Raw genomic sequence first — 6,000 nt, 5'->3', positions numbered from 1 at the left:
CTGCAACTCTGCTTCCTGATCTCAAGTCATGTTTTGGGGAGTTTAATAAATTTGGCCCAATTTCTAGAAATGAGAGCTGCTCCATCCATGGATGCTTTACCTCCTAACAACACCAGGTCTTCCCCAGAACGTTTCTCTATTGTCTATAAAACCCATACTGTTTTTTTGGATACCACTCAGGCAACCAGCAATTTAAGGAGAACGTGTGGCTAAACATGTCATTCCAGGAAGGCAGTGGTGGTGCGAGGGATTTTTTTCCATGAGTCCATTTTTTTCTCAGTCGACTCATGTCTCCTCTGAAACCGATTTTCATGAGTCCAAACCAAATTTACACGAGTCCAAATTTTCCAAGACAAACTCATTCCAAAAGCATAACCAGAGAACTGCCATACTCTTATGCAAAGCTGTGCTGTGCACATTGGAGATTTTCTGACTGTGTCTAAAATAAACTGAAGAGGATGCCTTGAAAACAAAGATGTTTTGAAATAAAGCAGTGAAAGAAATACAGGTGAATAGTGGTGGAGGGGTTTGTCTGTCCCAGTGATCCCAGGAGCTATGTTGTCCCTACCTGGGGACTTTACCCCCTGGTAGGGTCTTCCATGGCAAATTGGTCCTGGGTGAGAGGCCTGACGAAGAGCAATTCAAACGACCCCTATGGAAGACACACCAAGGAAACCGTTTACCCTGCCTGGGATAGGGTTACTGGGGCCCTACCTTGGAGCCAGGCCTGGAGGGAGCTTGAGGGAGAGCATCTGGTGGCCGGACATTAGCCTGTGGTGCCCACCCGGGCACAGCCCTAGGGAGACATGGACCCACCGTCCTGTAGGCCCACCACTCGCACAAGTGGTCATAGAGGTCAGGTGCAATGTGTGTCAGGTGGTGGCCAAGGACAGAGGCCCTGGCAGACAATCCCTGGCCATCGTGACTGGCTATTGGGACATGGAATGTCATCTCTGTGGTGGGGAAGGAGCCTGAGCTAGTGCAGGAGGATGAGAGATACCGGGTAGATATAGTCAGGCTCACCTCACCACATGGCCTGGGCTCTAGAACTGGTTTCCTGGAGAGGGGCTGGACTTGGTTCCAGTCTGGAGTTGCCCTTGGAGAGAGGGAGTGAGCTTGTGTGTATCCCCTTGGCTTACTGCCTGTATGTTGGAGTTTTCACCAGTGGGCGAGAGGGTTGATTCCCTGCACCTTCATGCTGGGGAACAGGTCCTGACTGTTTGCACCTATGTGCCAAATGACAGCTCAGAGTACCTACCCTTCTTGGAATCTCTGGGTGGGGTGCTCAAGGGTACTCCATCTGGTAACTCCATCTTTTTATTTGGAGACTTCAGTGTGGGCATTGACAGTGAGACCTGGAGGGGCGTGATTTGGAGGAACGGCCTGCCTGATCTGAACCCAAATGGTGCTTTGTTATCGGACTTCTGTGCAAACCACAGTTTGTATATAATGAACACCATGTTCGTAAGGATGTCCACATAAGGATGTCCACAAGTGCACGTGACATTTGTTGACATCCTGGTCGTGGAACACTGGACCAGGTGTTTATCCTATCAAGGATATATTCATGTGTGTGTGAGTTTGCTCATCCAGTCTACATGTGTTTTGTGGACTTGGAGAAGGCATTTGTCATGACCCCGCCTCCAGGCCGGCCTACTCCTCCTCCTCTCTTCTCTTTGTGTGTGTGTGTGTGGGTGGGGGGGTGGGGGTGGGGGTGGGGGGTTAGGCTTCGTGGCCATTCCTCCATAGGTGGTTCCCTGGTGTAGATTCCACCCATGCAGTTACATACCTGCTGCGCATCATCCTTGTCACTCACCTGTGGGCTGTTGGGCAGAAGCTTTCTTCAAGCCGACGCCAGATTTTCTCATCGCTAGCGGTATTCATAGCTCGGCTCCTCTAAACTATACCATCACAAAGACTCAGACTGTTTGTTGTTTCCACCTCGACTGATCTGTTTTCTCCTTGTCACCAGCAGAAGCCCCAGAGCCACGGAGTCAGATACACAGACACAGAAGAGTGGGATAGCAGAGAGAGAAGGAGAATGTGAAGATTCAGCCTCAGCCTCCTTTGCTGTGACAGCATTCAACTGCATCCCTCAGGGTATCCTGTGGGGGGTGCTGTGGGAGTATGGGGTGTCTAGCCTGTTGTTGTGGGCCATTCAGTCCCTGTACAACCACAGCGAGAGCTTGGTCCGTATTTCCAGCAATAAGTCTGATTCGTTTCCTGTTGGGGTTGGACTTTGTCAGGGTTGCCAGAATCTCATCTCTGCTTTTTGTGGATGATGCGGTCCTGTTGGCTTCATCAGGTGGTGGCCTCCAGCTTACAGTGGAACAGTTCACAGCCGAGTGTGAAGCGGTTGGCATGAGAATTAGTACCTCTGAGTCTGAGGCCATGGTCCTCATCTGGAAAATGGTGGAGTTACACCTCTAAGAATGAGGCGGTGGCGATCCTCTGGATTAAATTTCCTTTTATTCCTGTGAACAGTAAAATATAACACATCAGTTCAGAGTCTGTGTTCATTTGCATGGCTTTGTACTGACATCTGACCCAAACCATCTTACTCTGCTAATCACTTTAGCCACCATGTGCACACAGCGCCGTCTGTCAACAAGATACTTCATCCAAGTAAAATATAAACAAAACGGCTACACAGTGAACAAAATTACAGAGGTATTAAGTAATCTTTAACATGTTTTAAAAGTGTTTTATAAGCTGGTTAATTTTTAAATGGGGGTGCACGATCTGGGTGATTCTTCTCCCTTGCCTTCACTGGTGTCAAGAAGGGTGGCAGCCTTTTAGCGTCGCTGAAATCTGGGTGCATCCGCTGGGTGATTGCGGGCAGGTAAGCGCCATTAGCAGGGTGGGTACCAGAATAGAAGCGTGATTCTGTGATAGTGGACTTCTACTGAACATTCTGTCTTGTGCATGTATTTGAGATGTTCTTATACTATGAGTGTGGATGTGTGAGTGCGTAAGCACTGTAGTACTCTTATTGTTACTCGGCCGCCATTATTATTGTTATTCTGTTTTAACTGTGTTATTCTTGCAGTGTTGGGTGAGCCAGTGCCCGGAGGGTTCGCTTTTGGTGGTGGGAAGATCGCCTTGTCACATTTGCAGTGTTCGGCACTGGGTGACATTGTGGCGCGGCACTTTTGTGTGTAGTGTGTGTTTCTGTTAGGATCCTGCCCTGCCACTGGTGAGTCCATACACTCATTCATTAAGGTGTATATTTGTTTAGTTTGTTTATTTCATTTTAAATGGCACGTAGGATTGTTGTAGCCGAGTGTTTTAAGGGTTTTATTGAGTGTCCGTTTTAAGCCGAGTCTTTTGGTTTTTATTACGTGTGTTGTGATTTTTGGTCACCCTTGTTAAATAAAGTATTTTGTTAAATTACCAAAAATCCCTCTTCTCTGGCCCTGGTATATTTTCGAATCTGTGAACTTTTAGACGTTAATATTAACCTACTAATATTCCAGGGATGAAATTCTGTTCCCTCCGGTGGTGTTTTGGTTAAAATTTTAGTATTTTTAGTGATTGAGAAGACTGCACCACCACACTTAGGCCCAGGACAGTAACAATTTAAGTACTATTGCAACAAGCTACTTTAGAAATTACCATTCTGAATAGTTAATTTCAAGTCTTAATAAAATACAGATTCTCAAAAGACACTGTATCTTGTCACCCCTTCAGTCAGCTCATTTTTAAGTATTCTTGCAGTCTGACATAGCAGTAGTGTTTCAGTGTTAGAAGGCAATCCTGTCAGTGTATTTTATATCTAACCCCCAGAGCAGTATATGCTAAAGCCATCAAGGCCCCAGGCCCTTTGAAGAGTGGGATCGAATGAAACACAACAGCTCTGAACACCATACCGCGTCTTTTTCATGAGCCCATTTTTTTCTCTTTTCCACTTTGGAAAAAAAAAAAAAATCAAGACCTTACTACTTTCTGTTTTTTCAATTTCTTTCTTTTGTCATTGTCTACTTACTACTCTTTCTTACTTATTCCTCTTACTCCTAATCTCTCTTCATTTTGCTCTCACTTTTAGGTGTCTTTATTTTCCTCATCACAGATTAAAGGTTTCCACATAAGTGTAACCACTAAATCAGATTTTTTTTTATTGAAATACCTCATTATTGAAGTTTTTTTAATATTCCCTTAAATTTAATAGACCAGAAAATGGAATTCAACTAATAGTTGCTGTTTTGTTTTTCAAATCAAACATTTATTTATTTATTCTAAAATATCCAATATTCAAGTGACGGGACAAGTAATTGGTTTGTGAAACCTTAACATTATATATAACAGATAATGAACTTCTGTGTATTTAGGCTGGTTGTATACCTTAAAGATTTGAGAAAAGTCATAATAGCATGAAGCGGTATGTCAGAAATGTCACACATGCTGCTTCACTCAGCCCATTTGGTGGTTGCCCTCTCAGGAATGCACACACTGCAGTCACCTCAGGATGCCCTGTGTGGTCATTCTAAGGTCATTGTCATGACATGGTCTCATGTGGGTTATACCTATCTTGTTCCTTGCATCCACTTGCCTATAAGTTAAAAACAATGAAGTTCTAGTCTTAAAGCCTTATTTGATAGCAAGTTGTCAAACTTGTAGTTAATACAATTCAAAACTATTGATTAAGAACATAAGCTTATCAGGAAAGTTTTTTTTTATGAAGTCATGGGCTCCTTTGAGCACTAGAGTAATTTTCACATAGACTTTTATACAGCCAGACTTCTTTGTGCAGCCAAAAGAGTGATGATTATTAAAAAATCCCTTTCTCATTGGCTCTACGTTTCAGATCTAGAAGCTATTTCCAACTTTTATGTTTATCCCATGGCTGAAATGAAATCATGACACCACTGGCAATGGTAAACAATGAGCGGCAGACAGGTCGCCAGCCTGTCGCAGGGCTAACACAGAGAGACAGACAACCATTCACACTCACATTCACACCTATGGGCAATTTGAAATAACCAATTAACCTAACCCCAGTAAGTGCATGTCTTTGGTGTGTGTGTGTGTGTGTGTGTGTGTGTGTGTGTGTGTGTACGCTCTATGTTGGTGTGGCAAATTGCAGGAAATTCAGTCATATTACTGAGTGTGGAAAGAGAAGAGAACGGGGGGGGGGGCTCCACAATCAGGGCCAAACTGGACTCTGTTCAGCACGTGGCTGGGGTGAGGGTCCCAAAACAACCAGACAAACAAACCAAACTATACTGATTAAGTCAGCATTAACTGTTCTATTAACTATTCCATGCAGCTGTGCCTATTAAACCAGTGGACCGATGGAAATTAGAGTAAAAGGAAAGAATCAGAAAAAGGCATTGTTGTGTATACAGATCACCTGGTTGATCAGCAGAGCCATGGCGTGGTATTCTGGTTGGGGTAAAGCTGTCCATTCACATAAAGTTTATCGACTGCAAAGACAGCCCCGGAGCCTCCTTGCATGAACTTCAGCTTCCGAGCCTTGAGCTTCAGTGTCTTCAGCAGCTTCAGCCACTTCAGCCATAAGGTGTTCACCTGCACCACCATCTACAATTCATCCACTGTCTGAGTCTTCAGCATCATCTGCCTCAGCTTTGCCTGATCAGCCATCAGTATCATCTGCTTCAGCCTTGCCACCTGCAACTCGTCTGCCCTGAGTCACCCAATCTATCCTCAGTCTTCACCACCACCAGAATCTTCCTTCAAGCAGCCTGCACAGCAGCCCCAGTCGGAGGAGGAGACGGCTGCACCCCATGCTGAGTATCCTAAGTCTTTTCAGTATCCTGAGCTGCAGCAGCCCCAGCCTGCAAACCTGGAGCCAGAGGGTTCGACTCAGTCCGAGCTGCCGGAGCCTTTCAAGTGCCCTGAGCCTGGTGGAGTTCTGACGCCGGTGGTGTCTGAAGGAGTCCATCGTCGCCTCCCCTGTCGGCCACCTGCCAAGCCCCTGAGTGTCCTTGGTGCAACCACTAGAATCACAGTCGGCCTCCTGTTTTGCTTCAACGCCGCCAC

The sequence above is a fragment of the Archocentrus centrarchus genome, unplaced genomic scaffold (genome assembly GCF_007364275.1).
Source record: "Archocentrus centrarchus isolate MPI-CPG fArcCen1 unplaced genomic scaffold, fArcCen1 scaffold_55_ctg1, whole genome shotgun sequence".
In the NCBI taxonomy this organism is placed as follows: domain Eukaryota; kingdom Metazoa; phylum Chordata; class Actinopteri; order Cichliformes; family Cichlidae; genus Archocentrus; species Archocentrus centrarchus.
The sequence above is the reverse complement of the archived record's forward strand: the minus strand, read 5'-3'. Positions refer to the sequence as shown.